Source organism: Mesocricetus auratus, unplaced genomic scaffold (genome assembly GCF_017639785.1).
Source record: "Mesocricetus auratus isolate SY011 unplaced genomic scaffold, BCM_Maur_2.0 Super-Scaffold_100006, whole genome shotgun sequence".
Classification (NCBI taxonomy): domain Eukaryota; kingdom Metazoa; phylum Chordata; class Mammalia; order Rodentia; family Cricetidae; genus Mesocricetus; species Mesocricetus auratus.
The window spans coordinates 30,704,794-30,728,929 of NW_024429190.1; the positions used below are offsets into that span (position 1 = coordinate 30,704,794).

A 24,136-nucleotide genomic window follows, 5' to 3' on the forward strand; every position below is an offset into this window, starting at 1 on the left:
TGCAACCGAATTTGTCCTTCTCATTAACACTTTTCTAAACATTTTGGGAGTTTTTTTCTGTCTTCTACCGTATAATCTCCAAATTATGAATCACCCATTGCCATTGGTACTGTTTCTGGTAATTTTCTAGTGATGGAAACCACAGTCACCAGGCTCAAAACACTTAAACCCCTTGTTTAAGCTTAGTTATCACTCAGAACCCATGCATCAATACCTGTGACAATGTTGGAATACACGTCACTGTTCAGTATTGCTCCACTTTCTTAGACAACAGTCAAGCTCGGTCTCCTCTCCTATCTTGCCATCTTCTCTCCTCTCCTCCAGTCACAGACAGACAGACAGACAGGAAGGCAGACAGACACAGACTCTCTGTCTCTCTGTCTCTCTGTCTCTCTGTCTGTCTCTCTCTCTCTCTCTCTCTGTGTGTGTGTCTGACTCTCTCTCTCTCTCTCTCACACACACACACACACAGTGGACAAATACATGTGCATACCCAGAACCAGACCCTACTGTGGTCTGTGGTCTATTTGTAGGTACTACCACAGGACAGTATACAGCCAAGATCAAAGTCATAATGAAGTGACAAAAAATCTTGAAGCCACCAGATTTGGGATAGTATTCAAAAGCTTGGCGAGGGGGGTGTCATTAATATTTGACTAAGATTCCTTGTTTTTTGGCAGGATCCTAGACACAACCTTCCAATTAGCATGTTTTATGACTTGGAGAAGCTGGTTCCTCAGTTCTAAGTACCTTGTCTGGCTGAAATCTTATTTTGTCAGATAAATTGCAAAGGAATATTTGTACAAGTTTATCCAGACTCAGCCTTAACTGGGAGATTTATATGAAAACAGTGCCCTCCCACTTGTGTTCTTGGAGTTCTTCAGAGGGTTTTCTTCATTATGTCTTCCCAAAATTCTACTTTACTAATAGAACATTAAATGATGTTCTTTTGAGGAGATGCAGTGTGGAAGTTTCAGTTAAATCTTCTCAGAAGAAAGATCTAGACTATGACATTACATTAGGGACTGAGAGCAAATTACTCACCATGACATGATCTTCTTAATTTCTGCAAGCTATGAGTCAAAATGCAATTAATGCAACTTGAACTATGCAGGATTAAACCCTCATTTAATGAAAACACTTTGATGGTGCCTGTTCAAGTTTTATAATTTGTGACCTCTGGACAAAGTCAGAAATATCAATGAGGAATTCTTGCAGGGCTTGTCATGTTGTTTTGAAATTTTAACCACCTATGTGTGTAATATTCAGCAAGATGCACATTGAGCTAACTGTAGTTTAAGAATGGCCTTGATGTATTGTTGCATGAAAGATACACCAGACATTTCCCAGCAGAGTACTTTGAGCTTCCTAATGTAACTTTTCCATCACCATCAATCTGCTTTGGGGGAAGACCTACAGGCTAACACTTTAGTTGTTCTAAATTTGCAGCAGGTTGGTAGAAGACATTATTTCCCCAGTGATCTTTCTGGTTTAACTTAGAAATCAGACACATGGCATCTCTAGAGGTGCCCATCATAGCAAGGATTTGTAATTCTGTGATTAGCAGCCCTTCCACACATATATTATGCTTTGAAATTGAGACATTACATCTAATGGCTTGTCTAATTTTCTGGTAACCTTCACCACAGGTAAAACAGTTGCCATTCCTGAGAGACACAGAAAATGCCCACAGTGTGGAGAGCTTCTAATAATGAGCATATGATTATACCTACATTTAGTAAGTTTGTCAAAAGAATATAAATGTGTTTATGCTATGAGAAAAACAGGACATTTTGCCAGTAGTAACCAAGCCAGAATCTTTTTGACAGCCATCAGCAACCTGAAAGTTTTCTAAAACATTGTTCTCTTTTCAACTCCAAAACTCTCAAGATCACAACTAGCCAGGGATGACCTCAAACCACAAAATGGAAGGAATATTAGTAAGACAAATATTAATCAACTTATGTCATTTTAAGAAGCTAGTAAAATCTAAATTAGTGAAAAATATATGACAAAAGATGCAAAACTTTAACTGAGATAGATTATTGTCCTCGACTTTTCCTTGGCTTCAGCAGATCATGAGAACTCATATGTTTCATAAGGAAAAATGCAAATATTTGCTTATGTAATTTGCATAAGGATATCAGCAGTTTGAATTTTGTACTAGCATTTATATGGTGCTAACTCACTCAGATACATGAATCTTCCTCTCCAACTAGACAATCAGCTGCTTGAAATGAGGAACTCTGGAGACACTTCCCGATTGCAGTAATTTACTGATTGTAAAGAACTGTTTAGGCCTACACTGAACTGTACTTGAAGAAGGAGAAGAGCATCTCCCCTTTAAAGTGGGTGTTTATCCAAACAAAAAAAGTAACAGAGGAGACTAGTTTACTAACTAACCGAATGACTTCAGGCATGTTATTTAATAATGGTCCTCTATGTCCTCATTGGCTATGTAACCATTTCAGTGAATTACTCTGAAGTTTAAATGAGATGGACAGTATAAAAGGTTTATTTCCAAACTGACACTGAGGAATTTGGCTTCTCCATCACATCTATAGATAACTTATTTTTCCATCTCCATGGTAACCGCTCCTTGGGTGGTTATTCTCATCTACAGATTGTGGTTGGGACAGAAGGAGACCTGTGTTTTCTGGAGTATCTATCCCTCCCTCCCCACTCTTTCCAGAGTCTGGCTACTGTTCCCTACATGTCTCACTTGGGGCATGCACCAGATGGCAGTGTCCCGTTGAGGACAAGGATCCTCCTGGCCTTTCAGCTCACTGACCAGCTAAGTGACCAGTTGCTTTTCCATCTCTATGTGTGTTACAGGTCAATGGCATTAGCCTTGGGGCCTAGTTGATGTTCAATGTAAAAATAAACACTGGGAGGACCTCTGTGCACGTTCTAGTTCCCTTCAGTGGCAAAGTGTTTCATTTGCAAGGTCAATTGGAAAGGGTACATATGTAACCAGGGTAGTAAACAAGCACTTCAAATAGTTTTCTGTCAATGTTTACATTTCTGCACACTTTAGCAAGTACATAAGGGCCTTCCCAGGCACTCTAACACATACACTGCTAGGCACAGAACCACAGTCATAAGTAATGCAGGCTCATTACCTATGAGAAGTTGTTCCATAGGACTGACAATCTTTATGATGCTAATAGTAGTAGACTACGATTCTGGCTGTGATATTTATTATTGGTGACTTTGATATGCTTTGTGACTGTCTTAGAATTGTTGTGTTTCATAGATTTTATGGGGTTCACTTGCCTTCAGCTAAGACCTCTAAAATCTCCTGGTGGTCAAGAGCCTTCCATTTAAAAACTACAACAAGCATCCCTATAATGCTATAGTCCATTGCATACACATTTGTGGTGGCATTTACCATTGCTGCCTTTCAACAGTAAGGAGTGGACCCTGCAGTTTTTCTTATTTTTATTAATTTATGCTACTAACATTGCTCTAGGCTGCTGCCAGGCTCCTGAAAAGTCTGAACATGGATGAAGCACAGTTCTCACTCCAAAGAGCCATAAGTTTAGCAAAAGGTTAATGATCAGCGAGAAATTGAGCTTCTGCTAAGCAAGTTCACGACCATGCATGTGAATGTGTGCTTACCCATACATTCCATTCTTAGCCACTGCTTTCCAAGGAGCTATTGAGTTGACAGCTTAGTCATTTACACAAAACATGTGTGTGCTGCCTGCTACATGAGTATGGTGGCTGAAATCAAAGAAAATTTCTTTGCTTTTCTTCCCAAGCCCTACACCATCTAGTATTGCCAAGTTGGAAAAATAACTGAAGGAGATTTTCACTCCTTAATTCTTATTCACCCCCCTTTTCTGCATCTGTCCTGAGCTACACCACCAGGAGCAGTCATGTGCCCTCTGGTGACCTCTAAGGACTCCTTGGAGTCTGATTTTCCTACAGGTGGCTGCCAGTTTGGTCTTGGGAATCTGATCCACTCTTGGATTTTTTGCAGGCTTCACAGTGGCATTTCAGTGTAGGTGCCATCCAGATTCCTGTTTCACTTGTGCCCCAATATGTACAAGGACACCGCCTTGGCAATTCATAGACCAGCTCTGCCCCTACGGTGGCTTGCTGTCCCCAGCAGTCTAAATGCCAACACCAATGCAAGTGCAATGAAGAACTAGCTTATTGGGTGCCTGGCCAGTTGAGTCCCACTGGTGCCTATTAGAGCAGAAAATGGCCAACACATCCAAGTTTCAGCTCAGCTGGATAAATATCCGAGGCTTAGATAGAAGGGCTCCCAAGCCTGCTCATCTTTCTCAAAGTATTAAAGACCATGCTTGTGTATAAGATGGAAGATGAAATGAACTTAGAAATCCCGGCTTCTCTGTAGCATTGTACTTTTTATGGGGATGTGATTGGCCATTCCCAGAACGTATATGAGCTGAGATGAAACCTGGACAGCTGCATGGTTTCAAAAAACATGTTATGCTTTTCTAAGGTAGCCTGGGATTCACTATGTAAAGTTTTCTTCCTGCCTTGAAACAGTGTCAGTCTACTATTTCCAGGAGGCAAAACCTAAGAGTAGCCTACAAAATCACATGAGAAAACAGGAGCAGAGCCAAGGCAGACCTCACTTCTCCTGGCAGCTGGTCCACTGCCTGTTCTCTGCACTGAGCTGACTCAGACCAAGCCCAGTGCATGTCTTGTGAGTTTCAAAGGGCAGGTGATGACTGCACTCTGGGTGGTGAAGGCAGATGAGTGCTTACATGGCTTTTAAAGGGCTCTGAAAATAACAGCCATTGTCAAGAAAGCTGTAAAAGGAGAACCAGAAGGAAGAGAATCAGGAATCATGGATTGAGATGGTATTAAAAAGTGCTAAAAATGTGGGGAGATAGCAAAGAGTGAGTCAGATGCAGGCGTGGGTGGTTCCTTTGTGTAATCAGGCCTATGTTCACTCAACACTAGTGATGAAACTGGAGAAAATAGCTAAACAGATTTATTAGGAAAAAGAGGCAGAAAAATCTTTGTTAACATCACAAGAAGGGAAGGGTCATATGGTATACTCCTTATTGGGTAACTCTTTGAAGTCTAAAGCACTTCCTCATTTAAGAATTTCAGTCACTGGGCTTATCCTCCAAACAGAAGTCCCAATTAAAAAAAAAACAGAACCATTTTTAAAAAGAGACAAGCTTGGTGGTGTATGCTTTCAATATTGGTGCTGGGGAGGGAGAGACATGCAGAAACAGCAGAAATCTCTGTTGATCATTGGTTAGGCAGCTAAAAAAGCCTTCCTGGCAAACTCCTAATCAACAAGATGTCTTGTGTCTTAGTCGTGGATTTATTGATGTCAAGAGACACCACTAACATGGAAACTCTTATAAAATAAAGCATTTAACTAGAGTTGGTTTACAGTTTCAGAGGTTTAGTCCATTATCATCATAGCAAGAAGCATGGCAATGTGAAGGCCAACTTGGTGCTGGAGAAGGAGCTGAGAGTTCTACATCATGACTACATTATGATCTACAGGCAACAGGAAGTGAAATGTCACACTGGGTGCAGCTTGACCTTAAAGTCTACCTTTACAGTGACACACTTCCTCCAAAGCCACACCTACTCCAACAGGCCACATCTCCTAATTGTGCCATTCTGTATGGGCCAAGCATTCAACCACATGAGCCTGTGGGGGTCATAGCTATTCAAATCACTGCAGCCTGTAAACCAAACCAAACCACCCAACAAAAACTTAAAAATAAAAACAACAGCAAAAATACATTAAAGAAAAGACAAGGTAGCTTATACCTGAGGAGTGATACCCAAGGCTTTGTTCAGCCCTCCCCATGTACAAAGGAACACATGTGGGGTACACATACACATGTGGACCTACACACACATGAACACATAGTCACATAGAATTATTCAGTTTTCTAAATATATGTAAAGGCAGTTTATAATCTAAGACCACAAGGAAAACAATGTTTATAAAGCCACTCTCAAGTTATCATCCAGAGTCTTCCCAACATGTGCAGTGAGGTTACTGCTGAGGGAACATCACTTGGCCTTCTCTAGTGTGGTACTTAAGAAGAAGAAGAAGAAGAAGAAGAAGAAGAAGAAGAAGAAGAAGAAGAAGAAGAAGAAGAAGAAGAAGAAGAAGAAGAAGAAGAAGAAATGCTTTAAATGAAATGCTGCCTTCAGCTTGGTATTCAAGAGACTATATATATTGTTGGCTATGCTATATGGAACTCTTTATCATGACAATGGGGTATCATTTCTTTTCTTATTGGATTAATTCAATTTTAAATTCAACATTGTGTCCATAAAGTTTAATTAGAATAGAATTATATCACTATCCCCCCTTCCTTTTCTCTTTCATCCTTCCTTGGTCTCTCCGATCCTTCCCTGTCCTCCCTCCCAAATTGTTCAGCTTTTTATTATTATAATTGTTACCCACATACATGCACATATATAAATACAGTCTGGATTTTGACAATTTTAAGCATGTATGTAATGTATTGTGATCATATATGTTCCCACCCTCTTTCTTATCCCTCACTCTCTTCTTCCTAACCCACTTTTTCCCAATTAACCCACTTCCTCTTTTCATGTCCTTCTATGACCCTTTGAGTTTAATTAAGATTGCTTGCATGAGGAGGGTTGGGGAGAGCTTACTGGAGCAGTGGCTAACCATTGATGAAGATGGCACTCCTTTCCCAGGCTACCATTAACTACTAAGAAGTCATGGACAGGTAGGTCCTCATGAATCTTGTTCTCCCATCCACATTGGGATTTTAAGGCCAAATTGTGTGCAGATCTTCACAGGTAACCACAGCTGCTGTGAGTTTATGATGGCAAAACCATGTTAGACCAGAAAACAATTTTTCAGTACTTCTTCTCATCCTCTGTCTCTTGCGCTCTGTCTCTCCCATATTCCGCAATGTTCACTGGTCCCCAGAGACGGTGTTGTAGACCTCACTTTTAAGATGTTAACAGTCAAGTATTACTTACTCTCAGCACTTTGACCAGTTATGCGTCTCTGCATTAATTGTCAACCACTCCATGAAGAAGCAGCAGTGTGTATAAGGATAAATGTGTAAACACAAAACACAGTTTGGTTGCATGCCCACTTAGGAAAACACCAGCAGTAGACTTAGGGTCTGTGATTTTTCCTCATCAGGATTTTGACTATGTTCAGTACCAGACATGTATTTCCTCCTATGGAGAAGTCCTCAAGGATTCACCATTCTAACTGGCCCAAATTCTCATTTTTTCTGGGGTTCTACTATCTTCAGTCTGTCCTGATGAAACACACAGGATGTTCTTGCTGCAATGAGAGATAAAGATCACAAAGAAGTCAATGGTAAGTAACAAAAATATAAGTCCTAGTACCCAAGAGTTGCTCAGTTCCTGTAAGGAGGGGTCACTTCACACATTTAATGTCATGTAATTACTGCTGACAGAATGAGAAAATAAATTATTGCAGTAGACTTCCAGAAAGTCAATCTTAGTCTGAGGTCAAGTAGGAAGTTTCCAGAAGGCAATAATGATAGAAAAAAATCAAAATTTCACATACTTTCTCTTCTACGTTGCTGTCTCCCCTAAACAAAAGAAAACAGTGTGTGAAGCCATAGTTTTCCAGTTCTCAGGATAGCAAACCAGATTCCAGAAATGGAATGCAGTGAAGTCACACTCCATGGCCAATTCTTGATTGGCTTTTAATTCCAGATAATCATCCTAGATGTAGCTTTTAATCCCTTTGAGTGGCCATAGCATACACTGTTGGTCCTATGCCAATCACCAGAGTCCAGAACCATCTAAATTCAAGGAAGTGACTTACATGCTTGGGGAAAGTCTTGGAATCATCCTGTTGTTGACCCTCAGCCAGGCTTCTATAACAGTAAATACAATATGGGTCCCTGGTATGGGCCACCCCCAAGGCCCTAGAACAACATGCATATTATTTAACCTCAATATTCAACTTTGGTTGTGTGTAAGGCAGTGAGAAGAGTGCTGCCAGCTATATTGGGTTCTGTCTAGAGCCTAGTTATTTAGTCTGAAAGAGGCCACAGTGATTTTGTTCTAGTTTAAGGAACAGATCTAGCCTTTGAGTTGTGTGATACTGGGGAATGCTAGGTGAATATTTCATGGTTACCTATACAAAATGGATTTCCACCTCTGCTTTTATTTACCCATCTATTTATGCAATAAATATTTATCAAGAAACTACTACAACCCATGCACTATTTTGGAAACATGGAAAGCAAAGATGAATAAGGCATAATTGAGGCTCCCAGGAACTAACAGTACAGCTCTGAGGCAAGCATGTAAACAGAGGCATGTGGTAAAGTGTTCTGTGTATTACTACAGAAGCATATTTAGTGCTTACAGGGTAATATATTCAATCAGATCCAGGGAGGAAAGAGGAGTGTTCAGAAAAGCTTTTTAACATAGACCTTTCTTGAGAACAGCATTTTCAGAAGGAAAATAAGGGCTGTTGGATGATATCAGTAAGGAGATAAATCCTAACTCTGCTACTATCAGGCTATGCAATCATAGCGTTGGTCCTCTGGAACACATACCTGTACTTCAGTGGCCCACCAAAGACACTGTGAATGTTGCATGAGACCACAGTGAATAAGTAAGCACCTCATATAGCTGTACTTAACTTAGTACTTTTCCAGACAGACAGTTCTTAAATCTTCCCAGTCAAGCCTTCTAAAGTCTGGTATGTGGATGTTTCCATTTATCTATGAAAGATGTGCCAAGAGCAGAGAACCTTGACCTAGAAGATTAGAAGTGTTAGCTGTGACAAAAAAGCCTACCTTGGTGACACTTGAACACATGTGGTGCCTAGTGGACTTTATGATCGCCCACATCCCCTTGAAGGATGATGATGTCATTGAGAGCATGACAGAGATTTAGAATTTACCTCTTGCTTTTCTTCTGGAACAATGAGTGAGTTGGATAATCCATGCATGGAAACCTGGACAAAAGATAACTAAATGTGACTTATTTCACAATCTTTGGTTTTTCAGACTAGTCAATGATATATCAAGTGTCTTCAGAGACTAATCAGGCTCAGTTTAATGGACTTATCAGCTACTCAATGTAATACAGCACAGATTCTCATTACTGTTTCAGTTAAGATTCTATGTTTCAGGCAACCAAATCTGTCTCTAGCTTATTTTTAAAAAGTTAATTAAAAGATATAGGAGGCTGGAGATATAGATCAGTGGGTAAAAAAATTGATACCCAAGTGTGGGAGCTCAGTTTCAGATTCCTAGAATCTATGTAAATCCAGATAGAGCAGTATATATACCTGTGGTTTTGAGAATCCTGAAAGCTCACAGATCAGCAAGCCTGCCATTTACAGTGACAAATAAGCGAACTTGTTTGAAGTTAGAAATCAAGGACTGACAAGTCAGTCTGTCCTGTGACCTCCATGTAAAAATCATGGCACATTTTCCAATACTTACCTACATGAGCACACACATATGCGAAGGAAGGGGGAAGGAAGAGATATTTCTTTAAAGGGATCAAGCACCCTGTAATATCATTGGGTGGACAGAAAACTAGGCTGTTATTTTCCCAGAAAATGAAGGAAAAAACAAAGAAACTGACTCCCTCTTTCCCAGCTGAAGATTTGGGTACCATTATCTTAAAATTTTTAGTACCACTACTACACAAAATGATGATCTCCATCGATTTCCTTCTGTGTCACTGCACTGTTGAAATCTGTAGTTGATAGAGTCCTTGTTGGTTGACTACAAGGTAGCATAGCAGAAGATATATGAGACACGTCTGAGAAAATAATGCCTGTATAACAGAAAGTATTTATAGGGTATGGAGCTCTGTGACTTAGGGTGTGGAAAAGTTTTCATAAGACCACAAAGCATTGATGCATCACCTAATAGTCTTGCAAGTGTTACTGTTATCACATCTAGTGGCTCAATAGAATTTACTCATGTGTTAGCTAGTGAGAAGCATCATGCAGGAAGGGGTTAAGAATAAAACCAGGAACCTCATTCATCAACAATATTTAATTTGGAAACAGTGAGACATATAATTCACATGAACAAAGCACAATTACCTTAAAGTCCTTAAAAGATGAAGACAGTGATCAAGAAATGCATGTTGCAAAGGGCTTCACTATTCATTAAAAAAACTGAGCTCTGTAGCACATAAAATTTAGTTAGGATGCTTTTCTCTAAGAGATGAGAAAACATGTTTTCAAATTTGAGTATCCATAGAATTGCCTGGAGAAGTTGCTGAAACAAACTACTAAACCCCAAGGGTGACATTTCCTACAAGTTCCCCAGATGGCTCTTTGGGGAATGAAGGCACAGTGTAAATCCCTGAGTTAAGTGTACCTCCAGCTCTAGAGGTCTGTGAGAAGGGGGAAATGTAGTGGCATTCAGTGGGAAAAATATTCATACACAAGGGATTTTGTTGAGAGAAACATTGGACATTTGGTAAAAAAAATAGTCTTAATGGGGACCTGTGGAGCATGTGTGGACTTAGTGACATAGACAGGGCACATTTAGAAGATTTGAGGAATTTTTTTCCAAATAACATGAGGAGACAATGCTGATCCTGTTATGTTTTAAGAGCTGAGAATGAGAAAATTAATTTTTTCCTAAGATAATTTACTTGGGTATTCTCAGAAAAGAGTGGACTAATCCAAGTGTGAATATGGTCTGAATGACATGATGAAGGCAACAGAGCGGCAAGACAAATGATATTCGGCAGAGTGATATATAAAAATCTAAACAGAGATCATTGCCCTAGCTTCTAGTTTACTATGAGACCTTATGCATGCCACAGCACCTCTCTTACTGTTTATTTCATTGGCTGAGAACAAACATGATTCTAGGAAATAGCATGGGTCTAGGATTAGACAAATTGTTGAATAAGAGATCATTCAGTGGGTGATTTTAACATTATAAATGTAGAAAACTGAATATAATGATTCTGATGAGAAAAGGTACACTTTGCATCAATGTTATAGAAGAAAATACTATGACCTTGCTTCACAGTGGAAAAGCATCAGCAACAACAACAAAAACTAGTCTGTAGGAATGTCTGTTTGATAAGTTGCATTCAATTTTGGAGGTTAATGGTTGATAATGTATGGGGAGGCAACAGATATGCATATAGATGGATCCTAATTCAATGCAAACCTGTTAGTTTATTTACGTTATTAATATGATACCCTAGAGGACATAAACCAATTAAAAACCCATTTCAGTTATTAATTGGGTCCCCTAATTGAAGGGACATAATAAATTAATTAAAATGTTCTCCGTTCTATTCACTAAGGAAAACATCTAAGTCAGGGGAAGGACTGGACAAATAGGTCTGTATTAAACTTCTAAACTGAGCCCTATTCAACTGGATGGAAAAGTTGACAAAGCCACAGGAGGAAATGTTTGAGTAAGATGATCAGAAGAGTGAAGGTGGATTTTCCAATTTGTTCTGTATATATAGTGTAATGGTCATGCCATATAAAGAGGTCAGATCTTAGTTTATGTAATTGGAATGTGAGAACATTAAATCAAATGCCTTGAAATGTTCCTCTCTATTGCTAGTGATTGACAGTCACATTGAATAACAGAGCCCAACTATGATTCCTATATCTCACAGTAATAATGAATCAATCACAAGTTTAGATTTTCAGAACAGGTACCAAGTTTCTCCCTGTGCTCAGGATTAAAGGATAAGAAGATTCAATAGCAGCCTATACCTCTTGGGCCAGGGGGTCAGAAATGGGTCTTGCACCTGTGGGAGTGTGTAGAAAGAGGATCAAGGCTTGAGGAGATATGCCAGGCCTACAAGTGCCCTCAGTTCTCTTTCTCAGAGTGGGTGGAAATGGGCATAAGGTCATTCTAGATGTGAATATGACACAGCACATCTGGTAGGCAGGAGGAGCTCAACACAAGGGATGATGGCCCTTTGTCACATATCATTTACTTATATAGAGTTGTCTTTGTATTCAAGGGGGATCATGGAGAGCATTGTGAACCTGTAGGAAATGTTCTTTCTTGTGCTATGTACTAAATCATGGGCCAGTGTTTGGGGTGGCACAGAATAGCAGATTTAGTAACCAGGTTCTGTTTGTTAAAAGAAGCTCCACTTGCATTGAAATTTAAGGTTTTCAGTTTGTGTTTTGTAAATACAAACACATATTGTGCCAAAGAGTATATGTATGTACATAACTAAACTACATGATAGACAAATGCATGAGGTGACAAACTCTGTATCTAAGTGTGGGAAGCACCTTGAAGGCTCCTAAATATACTTGTACCAAAACATCCTAACACCTTTAGAAGCACCTGAACTTTTTGTGCTACTGATTCCATAAACACTATTTGCATTTTTATCTTATATGCATATTCCCTGAATAGGTGTCCCTTTCTTGGCTGTGGTTTCTGAGCACGAAGCTCCATATAATACTTATTCTATTGTCACTTACCCCATTCACATAATGAGAGACATTGTCTTACTATTTCCTGATAAATTACTTGACTCAGATACTGGGGACCTGGTTCAGTTAGTATAGTACCTTCATACTGTTAAGGCATGACTGCTCCTGCCAGCACTGATCTACCCCCAAGAGCATGATGAACACCAAAGACATTCCATATGGAACTTGTTTTCTTCTTGGCAAAACTTGTCTATTGGGCAAAGAAATGCCCTTGCCTTTTGCTGACAGTAAGTACACTGTCCATTCTGGACAAGCAAGATACAAGGAAAAATGACTGATGAATCTTGCCAAAACAGGGTAGGACAGTCTTTCAAATTTTCCTGCTTCTGAAAATGATCTGTCAGATATTCTAGACCTACAGCCAAATTTGGATGCCCCAATGCTACAGAGAAACACTGGGTGATTGTCCAGGCATCCAGTTGTTTCTGTTATTTCTTGCATCTTTCAGAAGTCACTTGCACTTCCTGATTACTCAGGTAATATTTCCTTTCTCAGGTCTTTGATGGGGTTGAAGACTAGATGGTTATAGCTACAATTCTCTTATATCTTAGTTAAGGGCATATAAGATACAAGATTGGACTCTTCAGAATAGGACAGCTATTGGAATATTATCTATGGTCTGGACATGTAGATTGTGTTTCTTGCTTGATGTTCTTGTTGGTTGTAGTTTCATTTTTGTTTATGTTATTACCCTTTCTTTCTTATGGACAGTACTTGATAGTTCTTGTTGTATACAGTTTATGTTAGTATTAGAACCTTCTTTATTATAATAAAAGGAGAAGAGCAAAAAAAAAAAAAAAAGGAACAGATCTCTTGTGTTCAGAATGACTGTCTTAGTGCATACCGCCACCAGTGACTACTCTGTATGCATGCACTGCCCTTAATATCTACCTATTCTCCAATTACCAATAGGGTTTATTGTAATTTATTATGATTTTGGAATCTTTCATGACTTCTCTGTTCTGAAATGTTGTTTCACATGCTGTGCCCATTTTTTTTTATGATGCACTGATGGTCTTTGCTTTAGTTACGTATGTTTTATTTTTAAACCTTTTCCATTCTGTTGGAAATTCGTTGCCTTCTCCCTTCAAACTCTGTATCATGTATTTTGAAAATCATCTTACTTTAAATATAAATCTTTCTCTTATTTGAGTTTTTAAAATAATGATTAGTCATTCACTAAAATATGAAACAATGGTATAAAAAAAACGTGGTATAAAACCACCGTAGAAGCATTTTTTCTTTCTTCTTTTGAGGGGGGGGAGACAGTAAATTTGTAATTCCACCAGAGAAACTGTGTCCAGACATCTGTTTTGTGTACAACAGTAGATAAGATTTTGCATGTTTTTTCCCCACTTGTAATATCCTCACATGACTTTTCCCCATCACTGACCTTTAGTAAATGCTCTGTCTCACGTAAGTTTTCAGATGTGGGTAAGTATTCCTCATGTTTGTTTGCCCATATGTTCATAAAATTGTCTTTAATTTAAAGAGTGATAGTATAATTTTCATATGCTCAGGTATGATACTCCTTAGATTTTCCTTGGGATTTGCTTGTCCTTTAAGGTCCTTTATTCAACCTTCTCTCTTATGAAAGCTGTTTCCTGACAATACTCCTCTCCATATTTTAGAATTGCATTTAATCTCTAGACTGTTTACCGGGAATTTATTCTCAATAGTGCATGCTGTCATTGTTAAACATGGTATTTACTTTTATTGCCTAACAGTTAACTTTTCAATGTTTTTGCTAACTTTGGTAATTTTTCTCCTTAAAGATTATATATGCTCTAGTGTATTTGTGGGTGTCCAATTCACACCCATAGGTATTTCTGTTGAAAATCTGGTACTGGACTTACACATATTCTCAAACTCTCTACACTGTATTGAGTTTGTAGATCTGTGTGCATACAATATATCAAAAAAATTGTACTGATGTCTGAAACATTGAACTTTATATTGCAATATTGTATCTGGAAGAACATCTAAATTCTAATATTTATTCCAGTGATTTGTTTGAGTATGTTTTTCTTCACCTTGTCAAGTTGAGTAGGTTTATATTTATGTCTAGTTTACTTAGAACTGTCTTCTTATACAACAACTGGCTGTGGAATTCTATTTCATACCAATTTATGCTTTTATGGAAATTATTATATGATTTTCTTCTATCTACTGATGTAGAAATCCCACTCTAAATGTTCTAATGCTGGATCCAATTTATACTCTGACAGGCAATGTGGTTATGATGTAATAGCTTATATCTATCTATCTGGGTTTAAGAATGTTAATATATTGTTTACTGTTCTACCATTTATATTCAGAAGATTGACCTGTAATTTTCCTTTCTGATACTTTATGTAAATTTCATGCCCAGAGACAATGGCTCACAAAGTGACTTAGTTGTCTACATCTAGCATTTGGTCTTATGAAGTACCTGTGTAAGCCTGGAGTTACCAGCTCTTTAGCTTTTGGTAGAGAACATGCAGAAAAATATTCAGATATCATTTTCATTAAGAGAAGACATGTGAGATCTATAAATTTTATCCGTAAGTACTTACATAATAATTGACAGTTTCTGGCATGTGGTTCTTAGCTTTTGGCTAATAACATAATTAAATACTAGCTGCATCATCAGATTCCTTAGCATGGTACATACACATTTCTGTTTTCCTATACCTTATGTATAGCTTGAGTTTTTATACTCCATCTTGCTAGAGGAATTTTGCTAATTTTAATGGTCTTTTTGAAATGAACTTCTTTTTTGTATTAAAATCATTTTAATAACATACAATTTATATTTCATCATTTCTACTCTGACCTATTATTTATTGCATTATTATTAGGTGTATTCTCTTACTCTTTTCAAAATTAGGAATATTTTTAAAAATTGCTTTCTTTTGCTTTTTTTACTTAGTATGTCTAGTTATATAAAAGCCTATTTGTACCATGTAAACAATCTAAAAATTCAGGCACATATATTTATATATATATTCATATATAATGTATATGCATATATATGTCTAACACTCATATGTATAATCATAAAGATAAATTTAAAAAACAAATATTCTGTTTTATTTGTTAGTTTTAGATTAGACTGTTGGTTAGATAACATTTTAATGTCATTAGCAATGTTTAATAAAAATGTGTACTTCAGAACACCATTTTGATATGAGAGGAAAGACCTTTGAATGGGCCCTGGATAAACTGGATGCAAAGGAAGAGATTTTGAATAGAGTTAATCTTATTGTTGACAAACGGACTTTAAACAAGCTGAGCTTTTTGTAAGAATAGTTATATTACTTACACTACTTATGAATTTCATATAACAAGTTATAATTATATTCACCCACCGTCCCCAAATCCTTTAGATCTATACTACCTCCTTACCCAGCCAACTTTGTGTTTGTTTTTTAATGCAACAAATATAATATGCACTGCTCAAATACTCTTGAATGTGTGGCATGCCCTGAAGAGTGGTGAACCTACCAGATGTCACATCTTTGAAGAAAATGCCCTTCCCTGATAATGTGATTGACAACTTCCTTGTATGCCATTCTAGAGCCTTCATCCAGTGGCCCCCTGGATGTGGGTGTCAGGGAGGAGGCCTCAGCATTCTTTGGGGACTCGGACAATAGATCAGCAATAGATCAGAATTTAGCCCTGTCATCCAGATGGACTTTGGGAGCCCATTCCACGTGGAGGGATGCTGTCTCTGCCTGGACACATAGGGATCATATGGCAGACTTTCAAGATCCCCCATGAAGGGCCCCACCCTACTTGAAGAGTGGAGTGGAGATTGGGGGAGGAGTTGGGGGAGGGTTGAAGGAGGGCAGGAGAGGAGGGGAGGGAGAGGAAGCTGGGATTCATGTGTGAAGCAAACTTGTTTCGAAGTTAAATTAAATTTAAAAAAAAAAGGAAAAGAAAAAAGAAAATGGCTCCTGTCATTCTTTCAGAAGTTAAGAAATGCCAAAAGCTCCTTGGCTGTGGTCCAAACCTCATGTGCAGCATGTTCCCATTACTTTTTTTCTTTCTTATTTTAATTTAAATTAGAAGAAAACTTGTTTTACATGACAATCCCAATTCCCTCTCCCTGCCTTCCTACACTGCCCCACAAGGACTCCTTTCCCATCCCCTTTCTGCTTCTCAAGGAGAGTGAGACCTTCCTTGGGGGAATCTTCAAAGTCTGTCATATAATTTGGAGCAGGGCCTAGACCCTCTCCCTTGTGTCTCCAGTAATGAGATTATATGGCTATCTTATTTTTTTTCCATTTTTTATTTAAAATAGAAAACAAGCTCCACATGACCCCCTACCCCTTTTCCTTTGTGCTCCTAAGGGAGGGAGAGACCTTCCATGGAGGATCCTCAAAGACTGTCATATCATTTGGAGCAGGTTCTAGACCCTCCCCCATGTGTCTAGGTTGAAAGAGTATCCCTCTATGTGGAGTGGACTCACAAATACATTTGTGTACTAGGAATAAATACTGATACACTACCAGAGGCCCCATAGATTAACCAGACCTCCAAACTGACATCCTCATTCAGGGAGTCTGGAACAGCCCTATGCTGGTTTCTTAGCTATTAATCTGGGGTCCATGAGCAACCCCTTGTTCAGGTCAGCTGCTTCTGTGGGTTTCCCAGCCTGGTCTTGTCCGCTTTCCTCATGACACCTCCGTCTCTCTAACTGGATTCTAGAGTTCAGCTCAGTGTTTAGCTGTTGAGTGTCTGCTTCTACTTCCATCAGCTATTGGATAAAAGCTCTACGATGGCATATAAGTTAGTCATCAATCTATTATCAGAGAAAGGTATTTAAGGTAGTTTTTCAACTATTGGTTAGATTGTTAGTTGGGGTCAACCTTGTAGAACTCTGGACATTTCTCTAGTGCCAGATTTCTCTTGAAGCCTATAATAGCTCCCTCTATTATTGTTATCTCTTTTCTCGCTCTCCTCTATTCTTCCCCAGACTTGATCTGCCTGCTCTCGCATGTTCTGCTCTCTCCTCCACTTTCCCTGGCTCTTTCTCCTAACTCCATCTCCACTCCCTCAGTGCTCCAAATATCTCAGGAGATCTAGTATCTCTCCCCTTCTCTGGAGGATCATGTATGTCTCTCTTAGAGTCCTACTTGTTTTCTAACTTCTCTAGCAGTGTGGATTATAGGCTAGTAATCCTTTGTTCTATGTCTAAAATCCATATATAAGTCAATATATACCATTTTTGTCTTTTTGTCACTGGGTTACCTCACTCAGGATGGTTTCTTCTAGTTCCATCCACTTGCCCACGAATCTCAAGATTCCATTGTTTTTTTTCCCATTGATTAGTACACCAATGTGTAAATTTACCACATTTTCTCCACCCAGTCTTCAGTTGAGGGGCATCTATGTTGCTTCCAGATTATGGCTGTTACAAATAATGCTGCTATGAACATGGTTGAACAGATGTCCTTCTTGTATAAATGTGCATCTTTTGGGTATAAGCCTAATAGCTGAATTGCTGGATCTTATAGTAGACTGACTCCCATTTTTCTGAGGAACTGCCATACTGATTTCCAAAGTGGCTGTATGAGTTTGCACTCCCACCAGCAGTGGAAAAGTATTCCCATTTCTCTACATCCTCTCCAGCATTAACTGTCAATGGTGATTGTGATTTTGGCCATTGTGACAGGAGTAAGATGATATCCCAGAGTTGTTTTGTTTTGCATTTCCCTGATGGCTAAGGATGTTGAGCACTTTCTTTTGTGTCTTTCAGCCATTTTAGATTCTATTGAGAATTTCTATTTAGTTATGTACCCCACGTTTTAATTGGATTATTTGGTGTTTTGGTGACTGGTTTATTGAGTTATTTGTATATTTTGGAAATTGACCCTCTATCAGATGTGGTATTGGTGAATATATTTTCCCATTCTGTGGCTGCCTTTTTGTCTTGGTGGCTATGTCCTTTGCTTTACAGAAGCTTCTCAGTTTCAGGAGGTCCCATTTATTAATTGTTGATCTCACTGTCTGTGCTACTGGTGTTATGTTCAGGAAGCTGTCTCCTGTACCAATTCATTCAAGGGGTACCACCCACTTTCTCTTCTAAGAGGTTCAGTGTGGCTGAATTTATGTTGAGGTCTTTGACTCACTTGGACTTAAGTTTTGTGCATGGTGATAGATATGGATCTATCTGCAGTCTACCACATGCCAATATCCAGTTATGCCAGCACCATTTGTTGAAGATGCTTTCTTTTTTCCATTGTATAATTTTTAGCTTCTTTGTCAAAAATCAGGTGTTTGTAGGTGTATAGATGCATATCAGGGTTTTCAATTCAATTACATTGGTCTTCTTGTCAGTTTTTGTGCCACTACCAAGCTGTTTTCAGGACTATAGCTGTATGATAGAGCTTGAAGTCAGGAATGGTGACACCTCCTGACATTTCTTCATTTTTACAGGGTCCTTTAGACTATCCTGGGTGTTTTGTTTTTCCATATAAAGTTGATTATTTTTTAAGGTCTGTGAAGAATTGGGCTGGGATTTTGATGGGACTGCATTGAATCTGTAGATTGCTCTTGGCAAGATTGCCATTTTTTTACTAAGTTGATCCTAAGAGTATGGGAGATCTTTCCATTTTCTGCATCTTCTTTAAGTTCTTTCTTTAAAGCCTGGAATATCTTTTTATATAGGTCTTTCACATGTTTTGTTAGTGTTACCCCAAGTTATTGTATGTTGTTTGTGTATATTGTAAAGGGTGATGTTTCTCTGATTTATTCCTCAGCCCATTTACCTTCTGTATATAGCAGGGCTACTGATTTTTTGAGGTAATCTTGTATCCTGCCACTTTGGTGAAGGTGTTTATCAGATGCAGGAGTTCCCTAGTAGAGTTTTTCAGATCACTTATGTAAACTATCACATCATTGTTTTGTAGTTCTCTTTCTTTCTTAGTTGTGTCTTTGTGTAGCTTGAGTACCAAGGTTATTGAAGCTTTGTAAAAAAGAATTTGGCAGTGACCCTTCTACTTATATTGTGTGGAATACTTTGAGTAGTATTCTTGATTTAATTTTTATAAGTGATATCTACCCAGGAAATTTCAATTTCTTTAGATTTTCAGATTTTGAGGAGTACAGGTTTTCAAAGTATGACCTGATGATTCTCTGGATTTCCTCAGTGTCCATTGTTATGTTCCCCTTTTCATTTCTGATTTTTTAAAAATTTTCATGTTCACTCTCTGCTTCATGGTAACTTTTAATATTGTGTATATTGTTGATTTTCTTGAAGAACCAACTTTTCGTTACATCGATTCTTTGTATTGTTTTCCTAGTTTCTACTTTATTGATTTCAGCTCTCAATTTGATTATTTCCTGGTGTCTTTTTCTTTGGGGTGAGTTTGCTTCTTTTTGCTTGAGAGCTTTTGGTTTTACTGTTAATTCTCTAGTGAGGCTATTCTCCAGTTTCTTCATGTGGGCACTTAGTGCTATGAATTTTCCTCTTAGCACTGCTTTAAAAGTGTGCCATAAGTTTGGGTATATTGTATCTTCATTCTCATTGATTTCTAGAAAGTCTTTAATGTCTTTGGTTTTATTTATTTCTTGACCCAGGAATAGTGCAATTGTGCATTGTTCAATTGCATATGTTTATAGGGTTTCTGCATTTTCTGTTTTTGCTGAATTATAACTTTAAAGCATGGTGGTCTGATAAGATGGGGGGTTATTCAAATTTTTTTTTGTATCTGCTAAGGTTTGGTATGTTGCCAAGTATGAGGTTAATATTAGAGTAGTTTCCATGTGGTGTTGAAAAGAAGGTATATCTTTTGTTTTGGGATGGTATGTTCTAAAGTTGTCTGTTAAAACCAATTGGGTCATAACTTCTATTAGTCCCTTTGTTTCCTTTTTAAGTTTCTGTTTGGTGGTACTTGTCTAGTGGTGATAGTGGTGTGTTGAAGTCTCCCACTATAAGTGTGTGAGGTTTATGTGATTTTGAGTTTTAGTAATGTTTCTTTTACAAATGCCTTCATATCTGGGCCTATATGTTCAGAATTGAGACTGCATCTTGATGGATTTCTCTGGTGATGAATATGAAATAACCTCCTTTATTTATTTTGATTGTTTTTAGTTTGAAGTCTAATTTGTTAGATACAGGATTGCTACCCACCGCTTGTTTCTTGGATCCATTTGATCCCAACCCTTAACTCTGAGGTACCTTCTATCTTTGAAGTGGATGTGTGTTTCTTGTATGCAGCAGAAGGATGAATTCTGTTTTCATATCCATTCTGTTAGCCTGTGTCTTTCTATAGGCGAGTTAAGACCATTAATATTGAGGGATATTAATGACTATTGTTTGTTCATTTTGTTTGTTTTGGATTTGGTGGTGGTGGTGGAATTGTGTGTGGATTTCAACCGTCCCCCCGCTTTTGGCTCTTGATAAAGTAGCATTATCTATTGCCATTTTTCTTTTTCCTAGTTGTAGTTAATTTCCTTGGGTTGGAGTTTTTCTTCCAGAACTTTCTGTAAGACTAGATTAGTGGATATGTATTGTTTAAATCTGGTTTTGGATGATTACCTTACATGCCATCCTAGAGCCTTCATCCAGTAGCTGATGGAAGCAGTAGCAGACACCCACAGCTAAACACTGGGCTGAACTCCTGGAATCCAGTTTCAGAGATGGAGGTGTGATGAGCAAAGGGATGTAGACCAGGCTGGAGAAACCCATAGAAGCAGTTGACCTGAACAAGCAGGAGCTCATGAACCCCAGACTGATAGCTAGGAAACCAGCATTGGACTGTTCCCGTATCCCTGAACATGGATATTAGTTTGGAGGTCTGATTAATCTATGGGGCCACTGACAGTGCATCAGTATTTATTCCTAGTACATGAATGGACTTTGAAAGCCCACTCCACATAGAGGAATGCTCTCTCAGCATGTTTCTTTTCCAATACTGAGATTTTGTCTGACTTGATCTTGTGTAAACTTATGCATGCAGTCACAATCACTGTAAATTCATATATGCAGCTGTCCTGTTGTGTCAGGTAAATGAAACAGTTTCCTTGAGATCATCTACCATCTTTGGCTTTTACAATCTTTCCACCTCTCTGCTGAAATGATCTCTATGCACGGTGGGAAGTGGTGTGATATACATCTCCTGTTTAGGGTTGAGTACTCCATGGTCTGTTATTCTTTGCACATTGACCAATTAGGGCTTCTGTGTTAATTGTCATCTACTGCAAGAAAAATCTCTGATGAGGGTTGACTGATCCTAATGTAAATTTTTAAACACCAATTACTCAGTATTCAGGAATTTATCTGCCATCCTAACAATTAGGTACTCTTTGGTTTCCTTGTTGCTTTGTACTACATAGATTTGATTTTTTTATTATGACAATTTTTTGATCCAGAAATTTTCAGATGCATTTTTAAATATATCTTAAATGTTTTAAGAAGTGAAAACCCGAGTTTATATCTGGTTCTCATTTCTAATATGACAACATTCAATGAAAGATTACATTTCAATAATGCCTTAAATAATGACTACACCTTGCCAAAATATATCTATCATTAAATAAATATTCTATTGGTATACATATTTATAATTATGTCATTATTATTATTATTAGAATAACTGTATCTTTTGTGTCTAGTGAACCATTATTATTCTGAGCTTGAATTCTCCTTTTGGGTAGTAAAATTTATTGGTTTCAAATTATTTTTTTGTATTAACATAGCTTGGTACTCTGGTTACATTTGAGTTTATATCTCAGTTTTAAAATTGGACTGCATAAGTTATCCTGTGTCTGTTTTAAATAGCATGTATATAGCTGTAGCTATTTTTTAAGATTACAATATAATTACAACATTTTCCCTTCCCTTTCCTCCCCTCAAGCCCTCCAATGTACCCCATCCTTGCTCTCTTTCAAATTCATGGCTTCATTTTTCGTATATATATTTTATGCAATAAAATATAACCTGGTTAGTTGTCTCTCACACACTCACACACACACACACACACACACATATATATATATATATGTGTGTGTATATATATATATATATATATATATTCAGGACTTACCATTTAGCACTGGACAAGCGATTGGTGTGCTTCTTCCCATCCACTTTTGCAAATCTTCTGGTGTTGTCCTTGTTTGGTCACATATGGGCAGTCAAGATGGAGAGACTGTATGAGCATACTTCATGTTTATTCAATCATGCTGGTGAGAATTTATTAGTATAACTTAGGAAACATGATCTCACAGCTGACTCCCTGATCCTCTGGATTTTACGGTCTTTCTGATCCTCTTCCCCAGTGTTTCCTGAGCCTCAAGTACAGAGCATTTTTTAGATATGTCCATTCAGTCTGGGATCCACAACACTGATATTCTATTGATTGTGGTTTTGTTTAGTAGTCAGTTATGTTACAAAATTTTCTTCATGAGTGGTGAAGACTATATTACAATCACAAATATGCTAAACTAACATGATCCCTAGCAATAACACTTGTTCATATATACACACTTGTTCATATATACACAGGTAATTGTAATTATTTTGGGTTAGTAGTTTTTAAACTATGTGTGTGTGTATTTCCTAAATACATGAACATAAAATACAATATATTTAATCCGTATAATGTTACTTATATGCACTTTGGTATTGGACAGCCAGTTGGTGTGCTTTTCCCTGAGAAAATCTATTTCTCTAGAACTCAACATTCCTAAGTTACTCATAGTTTTTTTTATAAGAGGCCCCTCAGGCTTTCCTCAATTCACCTCAGCATGTCTATGGTTGTCCTTGTTCAGCTCTTGTTTAGATAGGCATGTTGGGAGATTTTATGCTGCAGCTTCTGACATGCTTAGGAGATTCAATCTCATAGCAAACTCCTCATCCTCTGTGCCCACTAATCTTTCTGCCCATCTTTTCACTATCAGTTTTACTCATACAGCTGTTTGTTTTTAGTTTTCATGGTCCTCTTCAATATTTGAATTTCTTTAATTTCTCCTCTTCTCAAGTGGCAAACCCACTTCTTAAGGAGTGATTTATATTCAGTTTGGGTATGTGTTAGTGGAAATGTATTTATTCCCACAATTCTATTTCTGAAGATAGAGAATATTGAGGCTGAAAATGGTTGAATATCATTATCAAGTAATACAAAACTGTCAGGTGATAATTTTGCTACATCCTGGTTTATGTGTACAAACATAAGATGATGGTCTTAATGTACAGACAGTGGAAAAGCTGGTTCTGTAAAGCAATTTCACCTCACCATTATAGAGAGCTAACCTGTACTACCTACATATAGTAGTTGATTTTAAAAATAACTTTATCAACCAATGAATGAACTATCCCACTGCAATAATTAATAAATTATTCCTAAATCTTCTGTGATGGTTTGAAAGAAAATGCCCCCACAGGGAATGGTACTCTTAGGAGATATGGCCTTGTTGGAGTATGTATGGTTTTGTTAGAAGAAGAGTATCACTGAGGGCATGCTTTGAGGTCTCAGAAGCTCAAACCTGGCCTACTGGCTCTCAGTCTCTTCCTGTTGCCTGTGGATATGGATGTATAACTCTCAGCTACCTCTCCAGCATCATGTCTGTCTCCATGCTACCATGTTTCCTGTCATGACGAAAATGGACTAGGCCTCTGAACTGTAAGCCAGACCCACTTAAATATTTCCTTTATAAGAGTTGCCATGGCCATGGTGTCTCTTTGTAGCAATA

At 37.9% G+C, this 24,136-nt stretch overlaps 1 long non-coding RNA gene across 1 annotated transcript; it reads right to left on the reverse strand.

Moving 5' to 3' along the window:
• Nucleotides 1-4,958: 4,958 nt before the first annotated feature.
• Nucleotides 4,959-22,616, reverse strand: LOC121140678. The gene is made up of 3 exons (XR_005877606.1): nt 22,489-22,616; nt 8,900-8,953; nt 4,959-7,294 (listed from the first exon to the last, which is right to left on the reverse strand). It is a non-coding gene; the product is annotated as an uncharacterized LOC121140678 (long non-coding RNA).
• Between the last annotated feature and the right edge of the window lie 1,520 nt (nt 22,617-24,136).